The following is an 18,046-nucleotide window of genomic DNA, read 5'->3' on the forward strand; positions in this document are numbered from 1 at the left end:
ATAATTATATGTTTAATAATTAATATAATATTTTTTAATAATATAAGTTTTTTTTAAATAATAATTAAAAATAATTAAAACCGGGTACTTGATTACCGAATTACGGTACCCGTAAAATCTGAGTACCTGGTACCAGATACTCGCAATATCCAGGTCGGGACACGAACTGAAAATCTAATACCCAAAGACCCGGATACCAGGTACTGGATTGAATACATCTGGGTATGCTCCTGAAATTGTTGAAAGTGATTAAGCTTATCAATGAGTAACAAGAAACAAGTGCATTGATTCTTTCGTGCCAAATTACTGGCAATATAAGTTTTTTTTAAAGGCCTAATGGTATTTGAGGTGGTCAAACTTTTGGTTAATTAGTATGAATAAAATATAAAGTTTAATTGAATCATATAAACTGACTATAAAATCTAAGATCATGTGTATATATAAAATTACCTTGAAAATGAAAATTCAATTTTTTTTTTAAAAAAATTATCATATTTGAAAATCTTTTGTATCTATATTTTTTTCTCTACAAGTTTCTGATAATAATGTTTCATTCCACAAATAAAAGATGGAGACATTTTGCGTTTGAGATTCCTGACCATTTGGATTTCCCTTTCAGGCCAAAAAAATGGATCTGATATTCCAATAATCATGAAAAAACAGAACTTGAATCTGATTATCAAACTATATATTGACACTGGTCTTGTTTGTGCTGATATCATAATATAAGATGTTGACAGACATGACAGGGAATAGTTGCAATAAGATAATCCCAGCATCAGCACTGTCAAATCCTTAATTGTCCGTCAAACATGTATAGATTTGGTTGAGAAAATACAGCAGATGCCGTTAGTTATATTTTGCAGCACCAGATACCATATCTGCTGGCATGCACCCACTGCCACCCCTCCATTGAATCTCTTCCAATCCACAATTGGTTCTATAACTACAAACAATCACATATCTCTCTCTCTCTCTCTCTCTCTCTCTCTCTCTCTCTCTCTCTCTCTCTCTCTCTCTGTTTGCTTTTAGGGTTTAGGCCATTTGATCAAATTCAACTTAAAAGCATTTTCATTTATACAAAGAACAAAAGGATAAGAGACCATTGCAAGGTCTCTTCATGATTAAAACAAAAGGTACTCTCTTCCAAAAGAGAAAGATGGAATCCTACAAAGATTTATATTTCACTGAGGTATCCCAAACACTAGAGAACATTAGCAGGTAAGTTTAAGGGTCGGTCCTTGGCTTCTTAGGGCTTCCACCATTATGGTGCAATGGATCTGGTCCTGATGGCACCGTCCTAAAGTTTTCCCTGTTCCCAGCACCGGTTGTGGATCTTTTGTTTATCTTCAAATCAGCCTGCAGCAGCATCTGCAAGCACCAGTTTTATAAGTTTCTTTCAAGTTATGCATTATGAAAAACGAGAAACAGTAAGATAAAAAAAAAAACTAAGCAAAACAACCAACCTTTCTATTTTGAACTGGCTTTTCATAGAAGCCTCCACGTCCAGAAACGCGGCCTGTTAAACATGAGAAAGATAAGCTCATAGACATTAAAAACTAAACCCCAAACAAACAATAAATAGAACTCGAACCACAAACTCCATGCAGAACCAGCAAGCATAAGACGAGCAGCTTCAATGACCTAGTTGCCATTGTGTATCAGAAAGAATGTTCTCCTGATAACCAAGAACTAAACGAGAGAGAAGACAGATAAAGGTGTGAATAACAAGAATAAGGGTTGCTCAATTTATATAGCGTTTGAGAATAGTAAATGATTGCATGGTGCAGCCGTTTTCAGCCATTTTCTTTGAGAAATGACTGAGACTTTCGGTTCTGATAATATGGCGCCGTTTCAAAAAATGTCAGTCATTGTCAACGTCACTCTACACAAACGCGCCGCCGCAAATCGTATATAATCTAAAAGATGGTGATAATGCCATTTTTATATCAAAAACCTGGATATGTTATACCGTTATGGTTTCTCATTCCATTATTACATGGTTTTTTAAGTAGATTTTGTTACGAGTCCTTAAGAGGAATAAAGATTCCATTTAACACTGTAAAAACAAGTAGTGATTATTTTCATGCAGAGTAGAGCTGATGATGGATAATTATGGTTAAATGGTGCTTTTCTGTTTATTTTCGACGTGGGATTGATTGATGGTGATAGGGTGGCGTTCGATGCTCTTATCCCAGATGGAAATTATCAAAGGTTTTATCTTTCTAACAGGTAAACTACTTGAATAACCACTTAATTATGGGATTAATATCATAACGATCATTATTTTTAAATTTGTGTTGACATTACACTGAACTTAACTGCCCTTAAACTCTAACGAAAGGGTGATGTGGAATTTAGTAAAAATTTATATAATTATACATTTAATCTTTAATATTTATATATTTTACTAATTTAGTTCTAATTTAAATTTAATTTTATAATTATAAAAAGAAAGGGAACCGCAAGTTCTTCTGCAGAGATCTCAGGTTTTGAACTCCTGACACACCGTTGGTACGTGAGTACCTTGAGATCGAATCGAAACTGTTGTTGATCATTTGCGGCGGAGGTGGCAATGCGACGTCGAAACCGGGGTGAAAAAAAAAGGTTGGCACTGGGAGTGGTGGCAGCGGAGGAGACTGCAGCAGCAATTGTGGAGAAACGGGACACGTGCTCAGATTATGTATGGCTGTCGTAAGAGCAGCTGTCACGATCAGTGCGGGAAATGGTGGCGGGATCAAGGAGAGGGGAAGGGAGATCGAGGACGGAGAACTTGGTTCTTGGTAAAATGCAACGACGTCGTTCATGCGGCTCCTCGCTCCACCGTCATGGCTGCTGCTGGAACCATTAACGGCGCCACTCTTCTGCAAATAAAAAACCTTTGAGCTTCAACAAAATAGTTTATCAGACAGAAAGAAGCAATGAAGTACAGAGAGAGAGAGAGAGAGAGAGAGAGAGACTTTTGAGATTGAAGAGAGAAAATGGTAAGCAAATTTGCCTTCAAGCTTTTACTCATGCATGACCCAGTTACTCTTTTGACCTTTAGGAGCCCTTCCCTGTAAAAAAAACGAGGGTTCTCTTCATTCCATCATGGGCAGACGTCTTGGAGCTATAAATCTCCCTATCTTTCCTAATAGCCTTCCAATAACCAGCCTCGATTGCTCGGTTTATCCTCAACCTCGTTGGGTACTTCATATCTCTTAAACTGAAGAAATACCACTCTTTCTCTCCCATCTTTGCGATATTCCATAACCAAAAAAAAAAAAAAAACTGTAATCAGATTATATTACAACAACAATTAAAATGTTTAAAGGTAATCATTGCTACAAATTTCCAATTAGGTCTTAAGAATGTTTTGTCCTTGGATTAAAGGAGTTACGAAAAAAATACATACCAGGAAGTTCCCAAGGCTCTCACTTGAATTTAATGTAAATTTTATAACTAAACAATAATATTCTATCTGTCCCATAAAAACTGTTCATTATTGATTTTTTTTCAATTTTTAAATTTTGACTAATTATTATTTAAAATATATAATTGATAAAAATATGTAAAAATATATTTTAAAAACCTTCGATCAATTAGTTTTCAAATATATATTTTATAAAATTTAATTATTTAAAATATATAATATAATCAAGGTCAAAGTTTACAAATTTTGACATTTATAAAGTAAAAGGGACAGTTTTTTATGGGATGGAGGGAGTAATTTCTTATTTATTAAAAAAAGTAAAAATATTTAATATAAAGTTAAAAATAATTTTTAAACAATTTATGAAAAAAGGCATGTAACATATAAAAATATTTTTGTTTTTATATTTAATACAAGATGTAAAATTAAATATTATTTAATTTTAAAGAGAAATTCTACATTAAATTCAATTATTTAAAAATATTTTTTATATTACTTGATTCTTCCATAAATTTTGTTTAAAAATATAAAAAATATTGAATTGGTTTTAAAAATAAAATATTAAATTTATTTTGATTTGTTTAAAAAATATAAAATATTGAAAGTTAAATATCATTTGAATATTTTTATTTCTTCATTTTTATATTAGTAATAATATTATGAGATGAATAAATGTTGGTGTAATTACCAATTCAAGTGAAATCGTTGGCTCAATGGTATGGGCACCCCATTTTCATCTTGGAGAACCCAAGTTAAAACCCAGTAAATGTAAGTTATCTTCTATTTATTTTCTTTTTAATCTATGAGTACACGTGTCATTATATATTTGATAGATATAATTTTTTTTGAATTAAAAGCAAGTTCAAAACAGGCTAGTTAGCCATTGTTTTACAATACGGTGGACCAAATTTGTCCCTATCGAAAGAGTGCGAATGTTATCAGGGGGAGTGTCGTGGATAACTAAGGAGCAGCTGGAGGAATCACTGGCAAGCTTTGCTAGAGCATCTGCAGGGAAGTTTGTTTCTATAGGAATCCGTTTGAAGTCAACAGCCCAAGCTCGATTGCATAAACCAAGAATGGCGCGGACAAGAGAAAGGGAGTTAATAGTAGCAGTTGGGTCTTTGAGCATTCGAATTGCCGACGCGTAATCGGATTGAACCTGAATAATCTCATACCCTGTGACCATGCTACAGTTAAACCTGTGTAAATAGCCAAGAGCTCTGCTTAAAAAGCATCTGTAATACCAATTCGTTTAGAAAACCCAAGAATCTAGTTGCCGTCATTGCCTCAAACCAGCCCCCAATGGAGCAAGAGCCAGTGGACGAGGAGCAAGTGCCATCAACATTTAAACAAATGTGACCGATTGTAGCAGCTTTCCATTGAACAGACTGAGACATCACGGAATTCACAGTGATTTTGCTATTATTATAGTGATTCACCCAAGCCATGCTTTTCTGCATAATTGAGTATATAGACGGAGGAGAGGCATTGAAGACAAGTTCATTTCTATTCTTCCATATGTTCCAGGCAAGGGACACAGAGACTGAATTCCATGGGATAGCATCATTCCCAGCAAGCTGGTGGGTGTTAAGGTTCGTAACGAACCAAGCAGTGTTATTTTATAATATCTCCCAATTTAAGCAAGAACACTCCATAATGGAGTGCAATTATAGCGGGTAATTGATGCAGGGAATAGATCAGTGATTCTATATTTTTGTCGACGAAAGACAACCCATAAAGAATCCAATTTGGTGTTCAATTAGAAACTCAACTTGAGAATAAATGCCACGTTATGACCATGAAGATTTCTGAAGCCTATGCCACCATGATTTAAAGGTTGACAAAGGGTCTCCCAATTGATAAGAGAAACTTTGTTCGTTGATGAAGAGCCACCCCAAACGAATTTACGGATTTGTCTCTCCAATTCATTACAAACTTCTTTTTGAAGGATCATAGATTGCATAGAATAAACCGGTATAGCTTGTTAAACTGCCTTTGCCAAAGTGATTCTCCCAGCTATTGAAAGAGATTTAGCAGCCCATCCACTCAGCTTTTTTTTGTGTGGATAATTTTGATTTGTTATTACCCAAGACTGCAGAAAAAAAATGCTACAAAAACCAGTTCAAACAATGGAAACAGAAACAGGGGTAATCTATATACAACAAAATCAAACTATACCCCAATGGTTACAAATATCTAAATTAGTTATATCTAATCTAATGACATTTCTATTGCTTAATTGAGACCCTACAATCTGTTTGATTGAGAGCAGAATAGCATCCTCGGATCTAAAACTGCCTCTGAAAATCCTTCGATTCCTTTCCTCCCATATAGTGCAATTAAATGCGCACCAAGATAGCTTGAGGATGTTGGTAATTAGAGAATCTCCTTTCCAAGTTGCAGTCGTCCAAACCAATAAGTTAGACCAAGTGAAAGGAGGTTTGTGAATCCCAGAGAGAAGGAGAATAGAGTTCCAAATGGAGGCAGCCATCTTGCATTCTGCAAAAAGATGATTTATGGTTTCGCGACCATCAAAACGGAGAATGCATTGGTCGTTAGTAGCTAGACCGAACCTTTGGTGGGAAGACGATCCAAAATCACCATACAAGATAAAATGTTGTGTTTCGGTATATGGAAAGAGTACCAAATCAGTTTTTGCCAATGAACATTGTTGTACTTCTGTCAAACCTGTTCCCAAATATCTTTGGTGCTCGTGACTCCTGTAGAAAGCAGTGGTTGAGCAATACTACGAAGCTTCATTATTTTCCTGAAGCTCCAGCTGAAGGTAGAGGATTCTTCCATGAGCCAGAAATTCTGTTGCTTGATTACATAACTTTGTAACCATGCTACCCATAGTGAACCCTCCACAGCAAGAAGATTTTTGATAAGAAGGATCATGCATACTTTGTTCCAAGATTTAATGTTTTTTAGGCCTAATCCTCCTTCAGACTTAGGCGAGCAGATTGTGTCCCAACTTACTCTAGCTCCAGCAGCAGGAACGTTTGATCATTTCCAGAAGTATCTCGAACAGATTTGCTCAATCTTGTTGATGATGGATTGGGGCAATATAAGTTGCCTGCATAACTCAGTTTTAGTCTAGACCATTGGTACAGTTTGGATTTGATCTTATCGATAAGGGGCTGACAGTCTTTAATAGATAATTTCCTGGTTACCAAGGGAATTCCCAGGTATCTGACAGGCAAAATTCCATGCTTGAAACTAGAAGAATTAATAATATTTTCAATATGAAGAACAGAGATGCCAGTTGTGAAGATCTCACACTTGAGAGCATTTAGTTTAAGACCAGAAATCTCATAGAAATAGTCAAGAACAATTATAACTCCCATGACATATTCAAGGTTCCCTTGCAAAATATTAACAGATCATCAACAAAAGTTAAATGTGTAAGGTCGATTTTCTTGCATTTAGGGTGGTAGCCAAAAATCCCTTTATCGGCAACATTATTGAGGAGTTTAGATAAGACATTCATAACAAGAACAAACAATAAAGGGGATAAATGATCACCTTGTCTGAGTCCTTTTGCGCCCTTAAAAAACCCAATCAAGCTTCCATTAAAGGCAATGGAATAACTAGCAGTTGAGTAGCAAGCAATAATCCAGTCAATAAGTTTACTAGGAAACTCTAAAGCCTTGAGGATATTCGGAATGAGGCCCCAGTGAATTGAGTCGAAAGCTTTTAGAAGATCTATTTTCAGTGACACCTTGGAGAAATGTTTTTCCTCCCATAACCTTTCACTATTTCTTGAGCAAGGAGGGTATTATCGGCTATACTCCCCCTTTGATAAAAGCAATTTGATTAGGAGAAATAATGTTAGGAAGCAAATGAGAGATCCTCTTTACAATAATCTTTGTAATGGCTTTATAGATGACAGAACAACATGATATGGGGCGAAAATCCGAAACTTTACTAGGATTAGGGATTTTGGGAACTAAGACAATAGTGGTTGCATTGAAAGCAGGATAGATGAGTGAATCTTGAAAGAAAAATTTGATAGCCTCCGTCATTTCGTCTCCAATCACATGCCAAGCTTTCTTAAAGAAAAGGGAGTATAACCGTCAGGACCAGGAGCCTTGTCATTACCTTGACTGAAAATAGCCTCTTTAATCTCTTCATTGGTGACTTCCTTAGTAAGCCCTTCGAAATATTCAGGGGAAGAGATTGGTTGTAGGAGGTCTTTAAGCAAGCAGGTTGAGCAGTCTTTAACTTAGAGACATAGGTAAAAGTTTATTGAAAAAATTAGTAACTTCAACGGACATGTCGTCAAAGGAATCCAATCTTCTTCCCTGGTCGTCGACTAGGACTCTTATGGTGTCACGTTTATTTTTGGTAGCAATGACAGAATAAAAGAACTTGGAGCATAATGATTTTTTGCTTTTTGTTTGAGAATCATAGCCTCGACAACTTCTAATGTGTTTAACTCTCTTTGTAGCTCGAGTTCTTTATCAATAAGCTCAATACCTCTAAGGGTTAGAATTTGTTGTTTCTCAATCTCTTCTCTTTTTATTCTAACCTGAGCTGAAATGTCACTAAAGTAGTTCTTGTTAAGATTTTTGAGGCTGACTTTAAGCCTTCTAAGCTTGAGAAAGAGTTTCTTCAAAGGGTTGCCTTGACTAGCTTGGTGCCATGAATGACTAACAATATTTAAGAAATTTTGATGCAGAGTCCAGCAGTTGAAAAATTTGAAGGGCTTGGGTCTGTTAAGTTCAATCTCTTTATTTTGAGTCAACCAATGCCAAGCAATGGTCGGAAGGACCAGGGGCTAAGAATTCCACAAAGGAGTGAGGGAAATATTCAAACCACTGGGTGTTGGTGAGAACTCTATCCAATTTTCTAGTAAGGAAGTTTTCACTTTGCTTGTTGCTCCAAGAGTAAATTGGACCAAAAAATAGATGATCGAGAAGATAAAGATCATTAGTGACTTCTTAGAATTCAAGCATATCCGGCGAAGAAATCAGACCTAGGCACTTATGATTGGAGCTTTCATTTGGGTACAAAGTGACATTAAAGTCACCCCCAATATCCAAGGACAGTCGGGAAACCTTGATTCAATATTTCGCATGTCCTGCCATAGGCTTCTTCTAGCTATTCCATCGTTGTGACCATAGATCCCATTAAGCAGAAAATGAGCATTCTGAAATAAACATTTAACTGTAATACTTTGAGCTGAGACATAACATAAAGATAAATATATTCCTTTCCTCCACAGTAACCAAATCCTACCATTCTCTGCATAGTTATAGTTGCATAGTACATTTCAGTTCTCAAATCTAGATGCAAGTATGTCATCCAATTTAACTCGTGTTTCCAGCAAACACATAATATCAATTTTAATAAGAGCAGCTCTCCTTTGGACTTTGCTTTATTTAAGAGGATTGTTTAATCCTCTAACGTTCCAAAAGGAAATAATCATTTTGCAGGGGGTGAGGGGGCGTTTCCCCCATTTTACTACCTACTGGTGCATTTTTAGCTTTGTCAAGGTGAAATTTCTTTTTAGTTTTGAGCTCTCTGATCAATTCTGCAACCTCTAAAGCTGTTGCTCTTGTTTTTTTTCCCCATGTTCTCAGAAACAAGAATAGTATCTTCAATAGAATTTAGAATCTCAAAACTGTTGCTGTTGCTTGACCCTGCTACAGAATTTCTGCTTTTGACTTTCGGAGGCTTCCCTAAATCCCTTTTTGAAGAAAAAGCCATCTCATTAATACAGACTGATAATTCTGGTCGATTGTTGAGTTCATCAGCTTCATCAAAAACTGGTTCGGTAACATGAGGGGGCTTAAGGAAGGTAAAATAGAATGAGCATCCAAGGAAGAAATGGCATTGTCAGAAGGTGGAAGTTCATAGACAAGTTGGTTGCCTACATTTTTTTCCACGTGAATAGAGTCATTAGAATTAACAGGATCAACAGCCTTAGTGAGCACTAAGGTATCATTGCAGGACGTTTAATGGGACATCGAAGAAGATGCTAAAGAATCATTTTTCCTCCATACTTGAGAAGTGTTGGAGGATATAAGATTAATTTTGCAGCTTTTAGAACTATGGCCAAATGTATTACAAGCTTTACAACAAAGAGGAAGCCATGGGATTTCAACCGAAATTGTAGTTTCTTTACCAGTATTTAGAACTACATCTATAGACTTAGGGATCACATCAGACGCCTCTATTTCAACACAGACCTTGGCGAATTCCAATCTAGTCTTAGAGGCAGTGATAGAGTCCATTGACAATGAGAAGCCTATGGCACTAGCAATGTAACTCAAACCATCATTTGAGAACAATTCAAGTGGCACGTTGTATAAGTGAACCAAAATCGGGATTCTGGATAAGTTAAAGTGGAGTTTTTGCATATTAGGCTCCCAATTCCTAAGGATTAGAGGCTTGTTGAAAATATGCCAAGGACCGTTTTCCATTACCCAGTCTCGTGCAGTTTGAGATTCGAAGGAAAACAAATAGAGGTTGGGTCTAGGTAACTGACCTGGATATTGGCTCCTTGCAAAGGTTTTTTCCATAAGCCTTCGATGATCCTTTGTAGGGTTGCGAAATTTGGAGCTGACCCCAGAACTTGACCTACAAGAGAGTGCTTCCACTCAGAGATTCCTCCTTCAAACACTTCCGGCGGAGGGTGAACAGTCGGGACACCATTTCTCTCATTTGGGGGAAAATACTTGAGATGATGATTTATAGAACATCGGAACAATTTGCGCCAATCCATGAATGGAAACAGGCAGAGTGAGGAAAAACAGAAGAAAAATAATAGAAAACCATTGAGAAGACAGTCGAATAGTCAGAGAAATTTCAGTACCCATTAGATTCGAGCGCCCAGAGGGTTTCGAGAGGCGCCGTCATTTCTCATCCTCAAAAAACGACGGGGTGCAGATTAATATCCCCCAACTTGTATTTTACCTTATCAGTGATGAAAGAAAAATCAACTTTAGTGGCTCGTTGGTGGGTGACCGGGACCCCCAAATATATACCGAGAGAGTCTATGACCTGAAAGCCCAAAGAGGTGTTAATATCATTCCGTAAGTTAATCTCGATATTTGGCGAGAACCAAATTTGAGATTTACGTCGATTAAACTTATGGCCAGAGAAATCATCAAAAGTGGTCAGAATAGAGATAAGAAATGTGGCTTACTGAGCGTCTGCTTTAGCATGCAATATGAACGTAATTAGAACGTTAAGAATAATTATAACGTAATTAATAATATGTAAAATTATTGATCTCGGGCAAAATTTGGTGTCTACACGTTCATCACAGGGACCACACACGAAGTACACATACACGAACGATCCTCTAACAACTTTAGAAAGCTAGAAACTCAACAGCAGCAAAGACCCTGTGGAACAAAACTCACTAGCTCAGGAGCATTAACTCAAAAATCAGACCCATATAATAAAACAGTGAAATGCAATGCCAGAGAAGAAAACTCAGCACAAAAACCACAACATCTCAAAAGACCTTGTTGATGAGATAAAGATAACGTGGAGCAGCAGAGGACAACGACTAAGCTATGAATAAAGCCAAGAGTCCCATACATATAGAGAAGCAATATAACAACCCAAGGAAAATTCCTTCAACGAAAAACAAAGAAAAAATGAGGCAAGAAGAAGAACATGGCAGACCCTCAAAAGTTGATCACCCGAATATGGATAGGACAACACAAAGGAGAGCACCACGAAAGCCAAAGCCAGTAACCTGAGGAACCGGACTGACTTAGGATTTGACAGCTCAGTTAGGGTTTACAACACTTGAAACATTTGACAGAGAAAGAGACATCATTGATCGAGATTGGGGATCACTATAGAACAAACTATCACGGCGTTTTCAAACAAAACGCCACTATAGTTCAATATATTGCGGTTTTTAAAAAAAGCTACTATAGAACGATTCTTTTGCGGTGTTTGTTTAAAAACGCCACTAAAGAACGATCATTTTGCAGTGTTTGTTTAGAAAAGTACTAGGTTTTAGCGGCGCTTGTCTAAAAACGCTCAATATATGAACCCTATTAGGCGTTTAATATGTTGCGACATTTGTGAAATAAACGCCGTTAGAGTACGAGTTTTAGCAGCGTTTATGGGGAAACGCCGTTAATATTACCATTTTGCTGTGTTTTGGATATAAATGCCACGGTATGCATAAAATTAGTGGCATTATTTTGAAAACGCGCAACAAACGCCATATATACTTGTTTTGTTGTAGTGAATGTTTAAATTATTTAATCATTCCCTCTTTAATTATTTTCATAACAAACTTTATTTTTTGCATATTTTTATTTTTATTTATTATAATCATTTAATTTTTTATTTTACAATTAAGTCATTTAATTTATATTAATATCATGAACCAATCGATCTCACTTGTTAAGATTAAGAGATTGTCTAATAGTTGAGAGTCTTTGAAAATATACTACCTCATATTCATCTTAGATCTATAAAAATGTATTAATAATAAACTTTATGTTTTAACCTTTAATTATTACTAGAGAATTATTATTCAATTTGTGTGACAAATAACATACTTTTTGGTTTTCTTAATTTTATTTTAATTTTAAAAATTATAACTATCAATTTAAAAAATTCTAAATTATCTAAATCTCTAAAAGCCTCAACTTTAAATCTTGTATATTACATGTCATCGTCAAATCAATTATCACCCGTTGATCTTTTTGTTGTCGGACTCTCACTAATTGATCATTTTCTTATTATTTCACATCATAACTGCACAAAATTATTATTTTTTCACTTAATCATCGAATGTTCGTCGTCATCGATGAAGTTACACAGTTGTTTGAATCAAAATTAAGTCATCTGAATTTTTTTATTATCATTCGTCATTTGATCTTTAGTCTTTAAGAGGATTTGAGAATTTTAGATTGATTGAAAATTTAATCTTTTAAAAATTATATTATTTAAAAATTAATATTAATTAGAAATTAATTATTAATAAGAAAATTTAATATTTTAAAAATTTTAAAATTATATTCTTAAAAAATTAATATTAATTAGAAATTAATGTCACGAGTTAAATAATTATTAGTTAAAAAAATTTAACCACAATTAACAAAATAAACTTAAAATAATAAAGAAATAAAAGTTTAAGAATTTTTTAATAGAACTCTAAATATTTTAAATAATAATGAAATAAACGTTTAATAATCTCTTCAAACTTTAATATTTTGTTGGACTTTGTGTCTCATAAAAAAAATTAGTGGTATTTGTTATACAAACCAGTGTTGCTCATAGATGGTTTATTGTTACTAAAGGTTTGATTATATATTGATCTATTATAATTAATTTTTAAAAATAATACGATATGAACGTTTTAGTTTTACAATTCATGTTATAAAAAAGTGTAACACTTAATACATATTTACACCGGTGTAAGTATATACATCTTCTAATATCTTAGTACTTAACTATAAACACATAATTATATGGTGTAACTTGTAAGTATATTTTTTGTATTTTAAAAAAAATAAAAATATATATTAAATTATTTGTGTACAATTTTATTAAAAAAATATAAATTAGAAATAATAAAAAAATTATATTTTCCATAAATTTTAGTAATAATTCAATATATCATCAAAGATTTAAAGATAAGTCTTTAACATACATAATATAAATGATTATAAATTTTAAGAATATAACTAAAATTTACTTCTAATTCTATTAATATTTTCCCTAAAAATATAATTATAAATTTAATTTATTAACTGTTAATCAACGATTAACTGTTTATCAAACTTTGTAATCGTAACCTTAACTAATATTTTTAGCGATTCGATAAACTGAATATTTAACATTAAAAATTCAATTAATTAACCTGTTAAACGTAACAATTATACTGATTAACGATTAAGATTAACAATTTCAGTTTTTTGAACACTCCTAACACAAACATCCCATACGAGGTCATATTTTAAACCTATTTAAGATAATGTGGCATGTGGTGCCTAGAAATAACCAAAAGATTTTCTTTCAAGTACCCACAAAGATGAGAAATTATTTGATGGACTCGATTCACCATGTTATTTGTAGTCTTAACCAATAAGATTCATTCTTCTCAAAGTAACTTTCAAATAAATATCCATTCCTTATTTATATGTAGGAAAAATGTGAAGATTCACCTTAAAAATGAGACAAATAAATTTTATTAGTAAATACTATAGGTAACGTGGTGAATTAAATCCATCTAATAATTTTTCTACAAAAATAATTGGACAAATATACTTTATAGGCTTAATTCATTTTTGACCATTTCTAATGATATGTCCAAAACTGTTTGATTCGTTGATCTTGAGTAGTAAAAATTGTGTCATAAAAGAGGGAAAAAGAAGAAGATCAATTATAAATAGTATCAACCTTTTTCTCGAATGTGTTAAGAAATATTTATAGTAATATTTATTGCGTGTTTCAGTTGTATGATTGTTATAACTATTCATAGATCAATAAACCAGAAATATCTGTTGGTTAAATCTTAAATTTCTCTCAGATAAATTATGTGGATTTATTAGAGATCGTGTTTATACAATGTGAAAGACTTAAAAAAATTATAACATCCCAAATTAGGGGTCAAATTACGAGTTTCTAAAACTTATAGACAAATTTAGAAAGAATAGGAAATTTAGGGACCTAGTCCTAAATTTTCCCATTTTCAGTTAATGTTGAAAAATAGACCCCCGATCGTCTTCTCCAGTGGAAGCTAAAACCCCCAAATTATCTCCCCCGTCGACCCTATTTGTCACCTGATTACGCCGCCGTCCGACCACCGTTCGTCACTCCGACACTACCAATAGACTCACCGTTGAACGGTGATCAAAACCACCCCTAGCCCGTCTTGAAATGCAGTTGTTCACCGTGGAAGACCAAGAAAAGCCCGTTGAAAAATCCCCGTCGCCGAGTATATCTTTGATGATTCCGGCAGCCTCCAACGTTATCTTGCCTCACCGCCTGCATCATTGGATTCACTGTTGTCATGCGCTCAAGACCCGACCGGTTTTGTTTACCATTGACGCGCCGTCGTCGATCCATCGTTTGGGTAAGTTACCAATCGGTTGTGGGTGAGTTTTGGTATGGTTTAAGTGTGATATTGGATTGGGTTTTGATGTAATTGAAGCTTTGGTTGAATTTGGAGTAAATGGAAGCCGACCATATCTCTTCTCGCCGGTTCACAAGCCCCCACGTGCCGCCAGGTACGCGTGGGGCTAGTCCCTAGCTCTTGATCATTCTGGCTGGACCGGCCCGAACCGATCAACCCGGTTTGAACAATACCGACCCACTTGCCCGACCCGAACCTCTTTGACTCAACCCGTTGACTTTGGTCAGAGTTGACCGGTCAGACCGTTGATTTTGACCAAAAAGGTCAAAATTTTTGGAAAGCCCTATTTTTACGTTTTTCGACGTCCTGAGTCCGAATCCGAAGTTCGTTTTGCTAAATTCGCACCCGGTAAGCCATTTTTCAGAGATTTACCTTCATATTCAATATGGTTTCTAAATTAAATTTAGTTTCTGACATAAATTTGGTTGCTTTGTATATGAGGAATTATTGGATGTTGAATTCAAGTTTGAGACTGATCAAATGGAGTTTAAAGGGCCGATCGATATGATACGAAAATCGAGGTAATACTCTATTACCCTTTGTATGCTTTCCGGAACCCATTGATAATTGGTACATGCATAAATGAATATAATTGGTTCATGAGATGTAATTAATTATCATTGTACTCAAATTAAATTTGCAATAAAGAAGGAACACTGTAAAAGCCCTAAACGACTCCAAAAAGAAATAGGTAGACTGATCAGAAATAAACCTCAGTTCAATGATTTAATCAGTAAATCAATAAATCTTAGAACGCGTAAATTCTGATTAATCTCGTTAAAGGTTAAATGTTGGAAATATTTGGAATGACATTACCAAAAATAACACCATGTGATAAAATTACGAAACTGTCATGGTATTGAAAAAATGACCAAGACTTCCCCTAGTGGTGAAATTAACCTCTAGTGATCAAATGAACAAAGTACCCTGAATGCTAAAGGAACTAGAATACTTTCAAGCCTAAGTTACCCGAAGTATGTCACTGACAAAATTGAATGAAATGACTATAATACCCTTAAAGAGTAAAAAGCAATATGGATGACTATGATAATAGAGACGACTTGAGAACTTATATCATGATCCATTGGAATCTTGGAATCACTGATTAAACTTCTGGTTTATTTGGAATCCCCCTGAAGTATAATATGATTCAAAGCACATCTAAGCACTAGAATAACTAATACCCTCAACTCTGAAATGAACAAATCAACCTCGAATACCAAAATGACTAAATTATATAACCTAAGTACCCTCAATGACCTAGGGTTAAGTGAGTGACTTGGATAAGTCTAGAAACATCGATGGTTATATATATATTGTATTAGCCATAAGGGTTTTGAACCACGAATCAAACACATCACATTTCCTGATATTATTGAAATGTATAAATGAAATAAAGACCATTGGAATATTTGTTCGTCTCCTTAAGACATTCAGCGATGATTCTGAAGATGATCAATTTGACAAGAGATGTATGCATTGAAAAGTGAATACCCTGAAAGTGTAACGATTTGACAGGTTGACAGATATCAGTGATGGGAGTTATCAGTTTGAGTTAACTCGATATTTTCCGATAGATCGACACAAATCGTAAATGCCTTGAATCTTCGTTTCTCCTTGATTAGCTCAAAACTCTATAAATTCTTCAGTCTAAAACAGCTCTGATGTCCTGGATAACGAAATTACTCCTGTCATATTTGAAAACACGAGTAACTCTGATGCAAAGGATTCTAAATACCTTTCTGATTACATAGTAACTCCGAAAAATATTCGAATAGTTTATGATTCTGATAAATCACATTTTGAATAACTGATGAAATTGTCAGCTATTAAACCCTATTATGGAAATCTAATTTCTGAATTAAATCAGTTTACAGAAGTTCATAACTCCCTATCTGATAAATACCAATCACCTCCGAATAAAATCTGGAACCTCTAGTGTGTTCCCGGATCATCATGGATGTTTTCTCTAATTATAAAAACATTTCTCTAATTTTAAAAACATGTCTATATTATCTGAAATATAGGTTGATCTCCGATTTCTGTTATGAACTTTGATATCTGTTATGATCTCTGATTTCCGATATGATTTCTGATCTCTATTTTCAAACTGAAATTTATTTTTATACGAGGTAATCTGGGACTATGGTATGACTGAAGACACTGGCAGGTTCAGTCGTTGTTGGTAATTCCTTGTATAGGTTTAGTACCGACTAATAATTTCTTATGGACCTAAGGTGACTATTGGGTGGGCTCCTGTGCCTAGTAGGCTTAGTGTTAAGACCTTATGGACCCTAAGGCACTTCCTTAGGGATGACACCACTACTATGTGCTTTTGGGTAAGACCTTATGGACCTGAAGATACTCTCCTCAGGTGGGCACCTACACTTCTACTAGGGTAAGACCTTATGGACCCAAGATGCTCCTTTAGGTTGGCTCCTACGCTCTTTTGGGCCTAGGGTAAGTCCTTATGGATGCACCTCTAGGGAGCTGCATATGGCGTTCGGTTGGAGGTATTACTATGGTTTTTGAAAAATACGTTTTAAATGGTTACTGTTTTAAAAAGATCTGTACCTTTTTACTGGTTTTGTGGGAACACACTAGATACCCTATTTTGATCTCTTGAATCCAGTTATCCGAAATAGTTCCCTATGAACTGAAAGCTTATTGTCTGTTACTACCTGAGATATCAGTGGGACCTCAGCTCAGCCTAAAAGTCTGTAGATGTCTGAACCAATAAGGAAACATATACTTATTTGTTATCTGCATGTTCTTCAGCATCTTCTGATAGTTCTGTATTACTGAGCTTTCCAAAACTTACTATGTTACTCACCTTTTCAGGTTGAAAGGATTGAACTAGTGCAGCTATCGACATCAGTAAAAGAGTTCCACCGGCGTTGCTTGCGGAGTACGATACACGTGATTAGGGGGCATGTAGCTTGAATTTTTTTTTATATCCGAGTCTGAAATCTGTTTTATTTCTGAATATTATTAAATTTACCGTTGTGTTTATAATTTTTTTTTATTTTACATGTTTTAAATTTTTTTTAATTTTATGGGATTGTTACAGTGATCGCTCTGGTGGCCCTAATGTAATGCCTCGGATTAGATCGGGTCACCTGCATCGATCCGTGGGTGTTACAAAAATTATCCGAATAAGTCAGAGAAATCGTTTTAGAGCATTTTTGGCGAATAACTAATAATGTATACAAGGGTATTACAAAAACCTTTAACACCAATTAGGAATAATATCCCTAGGAAATGCTTCTTTTAACACCAATCATAGAATTGCATGTAAAATGCATCATTGCTCGAAGGTAAATTTAAACATCCCATATTCATGTTTTGGTTTCCAAGAGAGTTGAATTCTTGGTGGGTCCAAATGGGACAATGGCCTTGAAGTAAAAGGAGTATGCACCCACCAAGATAAGGTCTCACTAAACATACACACTCATTTTGCACCACCCATCTCCCCCTTTCCTCTTGAAGTCAATTTCCAATCAACACTCAACAAA

General features: G+C 34.8%; 1 pseudogene; it reads right to left on the reverse strand.

Annotated features, from left to right (window-relative positions):
* Positions 1-2,444: 2,444 nt before the first annotated feature.
* LOC120124445 lies at positions 2,445-3,482 on the reverse strand (annotated as a pseudogene).
* Between the last annotated feature and the right edge of the window lie 14,564 nt (positions 3,483-18,046).

The sequence above is a fragment of the Hibiscus syriacus genome, unplaced genomic scaffold (assembly GCF_006381635.1).
Source record: "Hibiscus syriacus cultivar Baekdansim isolate YM2019G1 unplaced genomic scaffold, ASM638163v2 tig00110418_pilon, whole genome shotgun sequence".
NCBI classification, from domain to species: Eukaryota; Viridiplantae; Streptophyta; class Magnoliopsida; order Malvales; family Malvaceae; genus Hibiscus; species Hibiscus syriacus.